The sequence below is a fragment of the Phyllobates terribilis genome, unplaced genomic scaffold, assembly GCF_046119375.1.
Source record: "Phyllobates terribilis strain yellow unplaced genomic scaffold, ASM4611937v1 Scaffold_505__1_contigs__length_1300667, whole genome shotgun sequence".
In the NCBI taxonomy this organism is placed as follows: Eukaryota; Metazoa; Chordata; class Amphibia; order Anura; family Dendrobatidae; genus Phyllobates; species Phyllobates terribilis.
The window spans coordinates 1,195,485-1,208,798 of NW_027363265.1; the positions used below are offsets into that span (position 1 = coordinate 1,195,485).

General features: G+C 44.0%; 2 non-coding genes and 1 pseudogene across 2 annotated transcripts; all 3 read left to right on the top strand.

The window, feature by feature from the left end:
• Positions 1-5,766: 5,766 nt before the first annotated feature.
• Positions 5,767-5,956, top strand: LOC141231442 (U2 spliceosomal RNA). Its single transcript, XR_012297839.1, has one exon. It is a non-coding gene; the product is annotated as a U2 spliceosomal RNA (small nuclear RNA).
• Positions 5,957-7,071: 1,115 nt separating this feature from the next.
• LOC141231482 (U2 spliceosomal RNA) lies at positions 7,072-7,165 on the top strand (annotated as a pseudogene).
• Positions 7,166-7,983: 818 nt separating this feature from the next.
• On the top strand, positions 7,984-8,177 carry LOC141231420 (U2 spliceosomal RNA). The gene has a single exon (XR_012297823.1). It is a non-coding gene; the product is annotated as a U2 spliceosomal RNA (small nuclear RNA).
• Positions 8,178-13,314: the final 5,137 nt, after the last annotated feature.

A 13,314-nucleotide genomic window follows, 5' to 3' on the forward strand; every position in this document is an offset into this window, starting at 1 on the left:
GCGCTGGTTACTCTGCTGCGCTTAAAATTTCTTTTTTGGTTTGCTACAATGCCTTTTCTGAAACGTTGTCTCCTTCTGCTGGAACACTGACTTCTTTCATTTAATGCCTGCAGACTATAAAAGAGAACCCAACCCAAAAAGTTTGGTTGATTAGTCTGTGGCATTCTGTTAAACTGTTGCTTATGGCGGTCTCTGTGAGCTTCTCAGCGACATTCAGCCAGCCAGGTATCCTGCCTGCAGTAGATGGAATGTGGCAATGGAACGCTGGCTGCGCGTGTCATAATAGGCTCTGAGCCTTTATATACCTGTGCACAGCAGCAGCCACCTTCAGTCTGCTGCTGGACAGCCAGCAGCAGCAGCAGCAGGAGAGGTATGTAATCAGGAGCCCTCCTGCTAAGGGTAGACAGCTGCTCGTTCCACCCCACCCCCCGCCTTAATTGGTTCTCCTCCCTTCCAACGGTGTTGAGGCGGGTGGGAACAGCAGGGGGTGAAGGTGCTGTGTTTAAAGAGGTGGAGTTATGCAGATCTAAAACGCGTGGATTGCAGCAGCAGCAAGCCGAAAAGTGCAGGCATGTAAGGGATCTAGAGGTTGACAACATGTCTTCTTAATGGGAGTCCAGGAGCTCATCTCCACAAATGGACTTTTCAGGATCCTTGGGTGGCTCCGTAGTTTGAAACCAATTCTGGTTATCGCTTCTCGGCCTTTTGGCTCAGATCTGTAATGGGTCTAGTCATTTGGCTGTCTGTGCGTTAACTCTTGGCCCTGTGGCATCGCCATTTTATGGCTTAAGCCACTTGCTGCTATAAGGAGTTGGCCAGTAGACACGACTAGCGATAATGGGACGCATTCGATACGCTGGGCCCGGTGAGGCTCGAGTGAAGTTTGGAATCCAGATTGATGTGGAAGAAGGCAAAGAAGGAATCTTTACCCTCAGCTTCGTGGTGAAGGAGATTTTGTTTGGACTCCTTGAAGTGAAGAAGGAAGAAATCTTGTGCCTCCAGCAATTCAAAAGCAAGTATAATCTTGTATTTACTTCTATGGCTGTTTGCAACAATTTCTATGATTGTTTGAAAAAGAATCTGGACAATCAATATTTGGATGGGCTGACTTTTGTCATCTTGTATTGCTCCAAAGAGGTACCTCTGACTGTTTTCATGTACAACCCACATGTGGACTTGGCTTTGATTTATGCCTTTCTAAATAGGCACTGCTATATTACCAAGGTGGCAGTAAAAGTCATGAATGAGGAGGAACTATGGACCGGTAAATATCGTTTCATGGTCAAGTTCCGGGAAAGTCCTGATGAACCAGGGGGTATACATTATCCTCCATCAAATTTTTCCATTGGGAGTGAGCGGGGTTACCTGTTCTTCCCCAATGCGCCCAGGTTTTGTCGTCATTGTAGGAGGTATGGCCATACTCAGGAAGCATGCGACATCAGACAGATTATTTGCAGGAAGTGCAATGAGGTGGGTCATTCTTCCAATAATTGCAAAAATTAAATAGTCTGTAATCTCTGCGGAGAGAAGGGGCATGCCTTCAGAGACTGTATATTCCATCCTGCTTCATATGCAGGGGCAGCGGGAAGGGGAAGGAGAAGAAATGAATCTCCTGCACCCACAGCTCCAACTCCGACTGCTCCAACTCCGACTGCTCCGATATCTACTCTGGCTTTCCTGGATGAGGAGGAGGCTCGGGTTGCTTTTCCAGAACTGGTTCGTGTGAATGTAAGAGGAAATATGGAGCTGGCACCTGAGCCACCGGTGCAGAGGGCCGCGTCTGTGGCTTCAGATGTCAGTGAGTCTGAGACAATAACTGATGATCGTATAGGCATGGAAGTGGCCCCGGTGGAGGATCTGGAGGCTGAAATTCCAGACATGATGGTTACATTGCAGGGGGAAGAGGAGTCTGATCTGACCAGAACACCGCATGTGGCCTGGAGCGATGTCGTTTCTGACCTTGAGGAGGAGGGAGGTCAGGGGGACTTTGACCCCCAGCGGCGGGATTATAGTTCAGATGAAGATGGAGGCGCTTCAGTGAAGAAAAAGAAGAAAACTGAACCATCCTTTTCCCCTTTAAGTGACTGCAGTGTGAGTCCAGCCCGGGTGTACCCTACTGCATCCGATCCCCAAGATGTGTCTTTTTTGGGGGAAGGCACAAACTACGATATCTGCACGTCCAGCGTCCTACCCCCAGAAGGGTTAGGATGATGTACAGGTGGGCATGTTGTCGTGACCTGCCACATCAAATTAATAGATGGGTGCCCAAGTTGCTCTCAGCATCTTGTCGCTAAATGTTAGGCTGATTAAATCTGAGTCGAGAAGAGTGGCAATTTTGGACTACTTGAGCAACTTGGATGCGGACGTATACTGTGTCCAGGAGTGTGGGATCTCCGATCCCTTAAGTGAAAATGCATGGCCTTTAGGTCAAAGTGTGTGGTCTGGTTCTGTATGTAATAAAAATTGTGGGGTAGGTGTTTTGGTGAAGGGTTATAGTGTTAAGATAGAAAGTTACATGGTGGTGGAGGCGGGGAGGTGTGTAATATGTAAGTTAAATTGTAGGGGGTGGAGGGTTAGGGTGGTAAATATGTATGCACCAATAGATAAAGGGGAGAGGCTGGAAATTTTTGAGAAATTATGTTTTTTTTTATCTGGCAAAATGCCAATAATTTTTGTTGGAGATTTCAATTGTGTGACGGAGGGGGATAAGATGGATGTTACAGGTAAAAGACTCAAGAGTCTTGTGGCGGATTTTTCCTTACAGGATGCTGCGGAAGTTTTTTTAGGTAATCCACCTCCTGCGACCTATAAGGCCGACAGGGGAGGCATAGAGTCTAGAATAGACCGTATCTTCTTTTCTTCACAAAATGTTATTTGTAGGAATTTCCAGCAGGAAGATGTTCCCTTCTCTGACCATGTGTGTTTGAGGGCACGTCTAGAAGGTAAGATTTCCTTTGTATATGGTGGTGGCGTGTGGAAACTTAATGTGCGTTTGCTGGAAGATAATAGGATCATGCGTGATTTTAGGCGAATGTATGTTAGGTGGAGGGATAAAAAAAGTGATTTCAGGAATGTGCTTGAGTGGTGGGACTGGATGAAGAGTGAGATTGTTTTTTTCTTTAGAAAAAGGGGCAGGAGGAAAGCAGCAATGAATAGAGCAAAATTTAATGATTTAAGCTCTAGACTGGAGTGGCTGAGGAAGTTAAGGATGATTGGAGTGGATGTGGATGTTTTGATGTGTCAAGTGAAAGAAGAGATTAAGAAATATATTGAGGGTAAAGGGAAAGAAATTATTTACCGTTCTAAGATTGAACATTTGGAGAAAAATGAGAAATGCACAAGGTTTTTTTTCAAAAAAGTTTTTGGGAAGAAAGTAGATATGGATGAGGTGGTGAATGGTGATGGGGTGTGTGTGAGTGGGAAGGATGTGATGCAGGAGGTGGTGTTGTTTTATAAGGAGTTGTATGGGGAAAAATGGGTTGATGATAGGATGTTGACTGATGCTTTGGGGTGTTTAGAAGGTTGTTTGGGTGAGGATGAACGTGAAATATTGGATGATGTAATTGTGTTGGATGAAGTTAAAAAAGTGGTGATGTCTGCGAGTAAGAATAAAACACCTGGGAAGGATGGACTGCCCGTGGAGTTATATGTTAAGGAATGGGACACGATGGGAAATGACTTATTGGAGGTGTGCCAGTATATGTTCACGGAGAATATGTTGAGTGAATCTATGAGAGATGGGGTGGTGGTTTTGGTTCATAAGAAAGGTGATAAAAAGGATTTGGGGAATTGGAGGCCAATCACCCTTTTGAATGCAGACTATAAGGTGTTTAGTAAATTGTTGGCTAGCCGGATGCGGGAAGTGATTGGCGGTGTGGTGGATGAAGATCAAGTGTGTGCAGTGCCTGGGAGAAGTATGACTGAAAATTTGGTGTTGTTGCGTGATGTGATTGGGGATTGTATGAGTCGTAAGCAGAAATGTTTGTTGTTTTCGGTTGATTTTGAAAAAGCTTTTGACCGTGTGTCACATAGCTTTATGTTTAAGGTTTTGTCTAAGATGGGTTATTCCAGGAATTTTGTAAACTGTGTTAGGAGTTTGTATTGTAATGTTTCAAGTGAATTTTTGGTGAATGGGTGGTTGAGTGAGAAAGTGAGAATTAAATCAGGAGTGCGTCAGGGGTGCCCTATGTCCCCTTTTTTGTTTATTAGTGTGATTGAAGTGTTGATGTGTATGGTTAGGAAGGATAAGGTTATGAGAGGTGTGATTATTCCTAGGAGTAATGGAAAGGATGTGAGAATTCTAGGTTACATGGATGATGTAGTGATTGTGAGTGGGAATATGGCTGCGATGAGTAGGGCAAGGTTGATATTAAGTTTGTTTTGTAGTGTCTCAGCTTTTAAGGTCAATTGGACTAAGAGTTCCTTTAAATGTTTTGGTGAGAGGAATGTACGGATGGATGGTGTGAGGTGTGAGGATGGTGCAATAAAGGTGCTTGGGATTAAGTTTAATGATGATTTGAAAGGAAATGAGAGTTGGGAAGATTGTGGGGTGAGAGTGGTGCGCAAGTTGAATTTTTGGCGAATGAGAGAACTAACTCTGACTGGGAAAGTTCTGATTATTAAGGCGGTTATTTTGCCTATTTTGTTGTTTGTTGCGAATGTATATCCTGCTGCTTTTAAGAAAATTAGGAAAACTGAGAAATTCATCTTTAATTTTCTTTGGGGAAGTCGCATGGAGAAATTGAAACGGGAATATGTCTATAAGTTATGTGTAAATGGTGGTTTGGATTTTCCAAATATTGATTTCTTTTTAGGGATTAGTTACGTGAAAATGGTGGTGGTGGTTCTAGGGAAAAGTAATAAGTGTGCTTATATGATGAAGTATTCGGCTGGATGGATGCTTTATGGCTTAAAGTGGGTCAAAAGGGATGCTAGAGTGCCTGTTGCTTTTAAGTGTCCTGTATGGTATGGTTGTGTTGAGAAATTTGTAAGGAAGTATGATTTGTTGTCCGTTAACATGAGTGATTTTAGGCAAAAGAAGAAAGTCATTAGGATGGTGCGTGAGCGTGAGGTGGTATGTAATATCAATGGGTTGAGAGGGGAGGAAGTAACCGAGATGTGGAGAAAATTAAGTATAGATGGTGTGACTAACAGACAGAGAGATATCGCTTGGATGATATTGCATGACATTTTGCCTGTTAGAGATGTGCAAAAGAAGAAGGATTTAGTTAAATCTGAGGTATGCCCGAGGGATGGATGTGGTTTGAGAGAGCATGTTAGACATATGGTATGGGATTGTGATTTTGCATATGATGTATGGAAGGGTATAGGGGGACTTTGCAAGGAATTGGTGGGTGTAAAGTATGTTAATTGGAAACTTGCTATGTTTGGGATGGGTGCATGTAGTAGAATTAAGGATAGGATTTTATGGTTGTTGGTGGTGTGTGTAATTGAAAGTTTGTGGGATGCGAGGAATTTGTTAGTTTTTAAAAGGAAGAAAATGTCAGTTAATGAATGTTTGAGATTGATTCTGTCACGTATGTATGTAATATACCTCTGGGATCAGGAACGTGGAAGTATTATAGATGCTGAAGGGATCTGGAAGTTTAAAAAGTGGAGGTTTTTGGTAAAGTTTAATTAGTAGTGTATAATGTACCTGATGATAAGGTTTGGTTTTATTTTTGATTATATACCAAGTGTGATGAAAGGCTAAGTGTCAATGAAAGGCTTTTGTAAGTCGATTTGATTGAGCTTATGCTCCGGCCTATCTGATTTGGTTAAAAAAAAAAAAAAAAAAAAAAAATCTGTTCTTATCAGTTTAATATCTGATACGTCCCCTATCTGGGGACCATATATTAAATGGATTTTTAGAACAGGGAGATGGAAAAAGAGCTTGCTCTGTCCACTCCACGCATTGACCTGGTATTGCAGTATCTCCAGGACCGGTGCACCCCTTCTTTAATGCAGTTTCTAAAATCAGAAAGAATTGAATTCAATGTTTTTTGTTCATTTTGCTTGTTTGTCGGATTTGGGGATGGACTCTTTGGCTTTGCTTTTCTTCTCCTCATTGGATTTTTCATGTTCAAAGTTGCAGAAGCCAGATTACAAGCTCATTTTGGTTCAACTTCAGCAACTGTGCATTGCATTGCCATGTAATTTGATGCAATGCTATCTTTCTAGCTCTCCCTTTTTACTTCCTTTTGGATAAACAGACATATTAGGCAAGCATTTTGGAGCTTTCACCTAAATAACTACAGGTGGTGAGATAAGCTGCACAATATAATTGACCTTTCAGTATATTGTTGCACACACACCATCTATTTAGCAAATGCCCTTGTTATCAACAGCAGCCTTTTAAACTCACCTGAGCTAACAGGTATGTGCGCTGGTTACTCTGCTGCGCTTAAAATTTCTTTTTTGGTTTGCTACAATGCCTTTTCTGAAACGTTGTCTCCTTCTGCTGGAACACTGACTTCTTTCATTTAATGCCTGCAGACTATAAAAGAGAACCCAACCCAAAAAGTTTGGTTGATTAGTCTGTGGCATTCTGTTAAACTGTTGCTTATGGCGGTCTCTGTGAGCTTCTCAGCGACATTCAGCCAGCCAGGTATCCTGCCTGCAGTAGATGGAATGTGGCAATGGAACGCTGGCTGCGCGTGTCATAATAGGCTCTGAGCCTTTATATACCTGTGCACAGCAGCAGCCACCTTCAGTCTGCTGCTGGACAGCCAGCAGCAGCAGCAGCAGGAGAGGTATGTAATCAGGAGCCCTCCTGCTAAGGGTAGACAGCTGCTCGTTCCACCCCACCCCCCGCCTTAATTGGTTCTCCTCCCTTCCAACGGTGTTGAGGCGGGTGGGAACAGCAGGGGGTGAAGGTGCTGTGTTTAAAGAGGTGGAGTTATGCAGATCTAAAACGCGTGGATTGCAGCAGCAGCAAGCCGAAAAGTGCAGGCATGTAAGGGATCTAGAGGTTGACAACATGTCTTCTTAACGGGAGTCCAGGAGCTCATCTCCACAAATGGACTTTTCAGGATCCTTGGGTGGCTCCGTAGTTTGAAACCAATTCTGGTTATCGCTTCTCGGCCTTTTGGCTAAGATCAAGTGTAGTATCTGTTCTTATCAACTGGAGGGACTCAAGCCCGACTTGTGGAAGCCCAAAACTATCCACAAGCTAATCAGAGCCAAGGATGACGTGGAGAACATCACAGGACTTCACCAGGACACGCTGGAGACTGTGTGGACAAATGTGTCATCTGACAGGCTGACCAACGGGCACAAGGACTTGTCGTGGATGGCGATTCAGGGCGGACTGCCCGTCCGGTCATTCTTGCATGCCCGGAACCTGTGCAAGACCCGGTACTGCCCAAGGTGCCCCTTCGTGGAGGAAACATCTTTGCACACTTTTTGGGACTGCGGATTTGCACAGCGCCTATTGACTGCACTTGAGGAGGACCTGAGGAACTCTGTCCCCAGGGCGAGCCTATCGCACCATTCTGTGCTTTACGGACTCTTCCCTGGGGTTCATACCGTCGGAGCCATCCAGGAGGCTTGGCGCCTTATGAACTGCTTCAAGGATGCCGTTTGGGTCGCCAGGAACCGGCTCATCTTGAGGAGGGAGAGGATGTCCATCCAGGACTGCCGCAGGCTGATCCACAGCCTGCTCAGAGACTATTCCATCATGGACGGTCCGGAGGACGAGGACGAGGACTAAACCCCTCCTCCCCCTCTCCCCTTATGTGTCTTGTCTTTCAATAAAGCTTCGGGCCTGTGATTTTCCCCTCCCCATCCCCTTTTTCCCAATCCCCATCCCTTATCACGGTTCGTCGTACTGTATTGATTGACATGCTTTTTCTTTCAGATTGAGTGTTTTGTGTAGCATAGGGGTGTGATGTGTCTAGTTAGTGCGTCGTATCCTCATGCTATGAAAATATGATGTAGAATTCTGTGTGTACTGGGCTGCGGCACTGTACACTGTCTGTTAACTTATTTTTTGTGCTAATAAAAGATATATTCAATCAAAAAAATCTGTTCTTATCAGTTTAATATCTGATACGTCCCCTATCTGGGGACCATATATTAAATGGATTTTTAGAACAGGGAGATGGAAAAAGAGCTTGCTCTGTCCACTCCACGCATTGACCTAGTATTGCAGTATCTCCAGGACCGGTGCACCCCTTCTTTAATGCAGTTTCTAAAATCAGAAAGAATTGAATTCAATGTTTTTTGTTCATTTTGCTTGTTTGTCGGATTCGGGGATGGACTCTTTGGCTTTGCTTTTCTTCTCCTCATTGGATTTTTCATGTTCAAAGTTGCAGAAGCCAGATTACAAGCTCATTTTGGTTCAACTTCAGCAACTGTGCATTGCATTGCCATGTAATGTGATGCAATGCTATCTTTCTAGCTCTCCCTTTTTACTTCCTTTTGGATAAACAGACATATTAGGCAAGCATTTTGGAGCTTTCACCTAAATAACTACAGGTGGTGAGATAAGCTGCACAATATAATTGACCTTTCAGTATATTGTTGCACACACACCATCTATTTAGCAAATGCCCTTGTTATCAACAGCAGCCTTTTAAACTCACCTGAGCTAACAGGTATGTGCGCTGGTTACTCTGCTGCGCTTAAAATTTCTTTTTTGGTTTGCTACAATGCCTTTTCTGAAACGTTGTCTCCTTCTGCTGGAACACTGACTTCTTTCATTTAATGCCTGCAGACTATAAAAGAGAACCCAACCCAAAAAGTTTGGTTGATTAGTCTGTGGCATTCTGTTAAACTGTTGCTTATGGCGGTCTCTGTGAGCTTCTCAGCGACATTCAGCCAGCCAGGTATCCTGCCTGCAGTAGATGGAATGTGGCAATGGAACGCTGGCTGCGCGTGTCATAATAGGCTCTGAGCCTTTATATACCTGTGCACAGCAGCAGCCACCTTCAGTCTGCTGCTGGACAGCCAGCAGCAGCAGCAGCAGGAGAGGTATGTAATCAGGAGCCCTCCTGCTAAGGGTAGACAGCTGCTCGTTCCACCCCACCCCCCGCCTTAATTGGTTCTCCTCCCTTCCAACGGTGTTGAGGCGGGTGGGAACAGCAGGGGGTGAAGGTGCTGTGTTTAAAGAGGTGGAGTTATGCAGATCTAAAACGCGTGGATTGCAGCAGCAGCAAGCCGAAAAGTGCAGGCATGTAAGGGATCTAGAGGTTGACAACATGTCTTCTTAATGGGAGTCCAGGAGCTCATCTCCACAAATGGACTTTTCAGGATCCTTGGGTGGCTCCGTAGTTTGAAACCAATTCTGGTTATCGCTTCTCGGCCTTTTGGCTCAGATCTGTAATGGGTCTAGTCATTTGGCTGTCTGTGCGTTAACTCTTGGCCCTGTGGCATCGCCATTTTATGGCTTAAGCCACTTGCTGCTATAAGGAGTTGGCCAGTAGACACGACTAGCGATAATGGGACGCATTCGATACGCTGGGCCCGGTGAGGCTCGAGTGAAGTTTGGAATCCAGATTGATGTGGAAGAAGGCAAAGAAGGAATCTTTACCCTCAGCTTCGTGGTGAAGGAGATTTTGTTTGGACTCCTTGAAGTGAAGAAGGAAGAAATCTTGTGCCTCCAGCAATTCAAAAGCAAGTATAATCTTGTATTTACTTCTATGGCTGTTTGCAACAATTTCTATGATTGTTTGAAAAAGAATCTGGACAATCAATATTTGGATGGGCTGACTTTTGTCATCTTGTATTGCTCCAAAGAGGTACCTCTGACTGTTTTCATGTACAACCCACATGTGGACTTGGCTTTGATTTATGCCTTTCTAAATAGGCACTGCTATATTACCAAGGTGGCAGTAAAAGTCATGAATGAGGAGGAACTATGGACCGGTAAATATCGTTTCATGGTCAAGTTCCGGGAAAGTCCTGATGAACCAGGGGGTATACATTATCCTCCATCAAATTTTTCCATTGGGAGTGAGCGGGGTTACCTGTTCTTCCCCAATGCGCCCAGGTTTTGTCGTCATTGTAGGAGGTATGGCCATACTCAGGAAGCATGCGACATCAGACAGATTATTTGCAGGAAGTGCAATGAGGTGGGTCATTCTTCCAATAATTGCAAAAATTAAATAGTCTGTAATCTCTGCGGAGAGAAGGGGCATGCCTTCAGAGACTGTATATTCCATCCTGCTTCATATGCAGGGGCAGCGGGAAGGGGAAGGAGAAGAAATGAATCTCCTGCACCCACAGCTCCAACTCCGACTGCTCCAACTCCGACTGCTCCGATATCTACTCTGGCTTTCCTGGATGAGGAGGAGGCTCGGGTTGCTTTTCCAGAACTGGTTCGTGTGAATGTAAGAGGAAATATGGAGCTGGCACCTGAGCCACCGGTGCAGAGGGCCGCGTCTGTGGCTTCAGATGTCAGTGAGTCTGAGACAATAACTGATGATCGTATAGGCATGGAAGTGGCCCCGGTGGAGGATCTGGAGGCTGAAATTCCAGACATGATGGTTACATTGCAGGGGGAAGAGGAGTCTGATCTGACCAGAACACCGCATGTGGCCTGGAGCGATGTCGTTTCTGACCTTGAGGAGGAGGGAGGTCAGGGGGACTTTGACCCCCAGCGGCGGGATTATAGTTCAGATGAAGATGGAGGCGCTTCAGTGAAGAAAAAGAAGAAAACTGAACCATCCTTTTCCCCTTTAAGTGACTGCAGTGTGAGTCCAGCCCGGGTGTACCCTACTGCATCCGATCCCCAAGATGTGTCTTTTTTGGGGGAAGGCACAAACTACGATATCTGCACGTCCAGCGTCCTACCCCCAGAAGGGTTAGGATGATGTACAGGTGGGCATGTTGTCGTGACCTGCCACATCAAATTAATAGATGGGTGCCCAAGTTGCTCTCAGCATCTTGTCGCTAAATGTTAGGCTGATTAAATCTGAGTCGAGAAGAGTGGCAATTTTGGACTACTTGAGCAACTTGGATGCGGACGTATACTGTGTCCAGGAGTGTGGGATCTCCGATCCCTTAAGTGAAAATGCATGGCCTTTAGGTCAAAGTGTGTGGTCTGGTTCTGTATGTAATAAAAATTGTGGGGTAGGTGTTTTGGTGAAGGGTTATAGTGTTAAGATAGAAAGTTACATGGTGGTGGAGGCGGGGAGGTGTGTAATATGTAAGTTAAATTGTAGGGGGTGGAGGGTTAGGGTGGTAAATATGTATGCACCAATAGATAAAGGGGAGAGGCTGGAAATTTTTGAGAAATTATGTTTTTTTTTATCTGGCAAAATGCCAATAATTTTTGTTGGAGATTTCAATTGTGTGACGGAGGGGGATAAGATGGATGTTACAGGTAAAAGACTCAAGAGTCTTGTGGCGGATTTTTCCTTACAGGATGCTGCGGAAGTTTTTTTAGGTAATCCACCTCCTGCGACCTATAAGGCCGACAGGGGAGGCATAGAGTCTAGAATAGACCGTATCTTCTTTTCTTCACAAAATGTTATTTGTAGGAATTTCCAGCAGGAAGATGTTCCCTTCTCTGACCATGTGTGTTTGAGGGCACGTCTAGAAGGTAAGATTTCCTTTGTATATGGTGGTGGCGTGTGGAAACTTAATGTGCGTTTGCTGGAAGATAATAGGATCATGCGTGATTTTAGGCGAATGTATGTTAGGTGGAGGGATAAAAAAAGTGATTTCAGGAATGTGCTTGAGTGGTGGGACTGGATGAAGAGTGAGATTGTTTTTTTCTTTAGAAAAAGGGGCAGGAGGAAAGCAGCAATGAATAGAGCAAAATTTAATGATTTAAGCTCTAGACTGGAGTGGCTGAGGAAGTTAAGGATGATTGGAGTGGATGTGGATGTTTTGATGTGTCAAGTGAAAGAAGAGATTAAGAAATATATTGAGGGTAAAGGGAAAGAAATTATTTACCGTTCTAAGATTGAACATTTGGAGAAAAATGAGAAATGCACAAGGTTTTTTTTCAAAAAAGTTTTTGGGAAGAAAGTAGATATGGATGAGGTGGTGAATGGTGATGGGGTGTGTGTGAGTGGGAAGGATGTGATGCAGGAGGTGGTGTTGTTTTATAAGGAGTTGTATGGGGAAAAATGGGTTGATGATAGGATGTTGACTGATGCTTTGGGGTGTTTAGAAGGTTGTTTGGGTGAGGATGAACGTGAAATATTGGATGATGTAATTGTGTTGGATGAAGTTAAAAAAGTGGTGATGTCTGCGAGTAAGAATAAAACACCTGGGAAGGATGGACTGCCCGTGGAGTTATATGTTAAGGAATGGGACACGATGGGAAATGACTTATTGGAGGTGTGCCAGTATATGTTCACGGAGAATATGTTGAGTGAATCTATGAGAGATGGGGTGGTGGTTTTGGTTCATAAGAAAGGTGATAAAAAGGATTTGGGGAATTGGAGGCCAATCACCCTTTTGAATGCAGACTATAAGGTGTTTAGTAAATTGTTGGCTAGCCGGATGCGGGAAGTGATTGGCGGTGTGGTGGATGAAGATCAAGTGTGTGCAGTGCCTGGGAGAAGTATGACTGAAAATTTGATGTTGTTGCGTGATGTGATTGGGGATTGTATGAGTCGTAAGCAGAAATGTTTGTTGTTTTCGGTTGATTTTGAAAAAGCTTTTGACCGTGTGTCACATAGCTTTATGTTTAAGGTTTTGTCTAAGATGGGTTATTCCAGGAATTTTGTAAACTGTGTTAGGAGTTTGTATTGTAATGTTTCAAGTGAATTTTTGGTGAATGGGTGGTTGAGTGAGAAAGTGAGAATTAAATCAGGAGTGCGTCAGGGGTGCCCTATGTCCCCTTTTTTGTTTATTAGTGTGATTGAAGTGTTGATGTGTATGGTTAGGAAGGATAAGGTTATGAGAGGTGTGATTATTCCTAGGAGTAATGGAAAGGATGTGAGAATTCTAGGTTACATGGATGATGTAGTGATTGTGAGTGGGAATATGGCTGCGATAAGTAGGGCAAGGTTGATATTAAGTTTGTTTTGTAGTGTCTCAGCTTTTAAGGTCAATTGGACTAAGAGTTCCTTTAAATGTTTTGGTGAGAGGAATGTACGGATGGATGGTGTGAGGTGTGAGGATGGTGCAATAAAGGTGCTTGGGATTAAGTTTAATGATGATTTGAAAGGAAATGAGAGTTGGGAAGATTGTGGGGTGAGAGTGGTGCGCAAGTTGAATTTTTGGCGAATGAGAGAACTAACTCTGACTGGGAAAGTTCTGATTATTAAGGCGGTTATTTTGCCTATTTTGTTGTTTGTTGCGAATGTATATCCTGCTGCTTTTAAGAAAATTAGGAAAACTGAGAAATTCATCTTT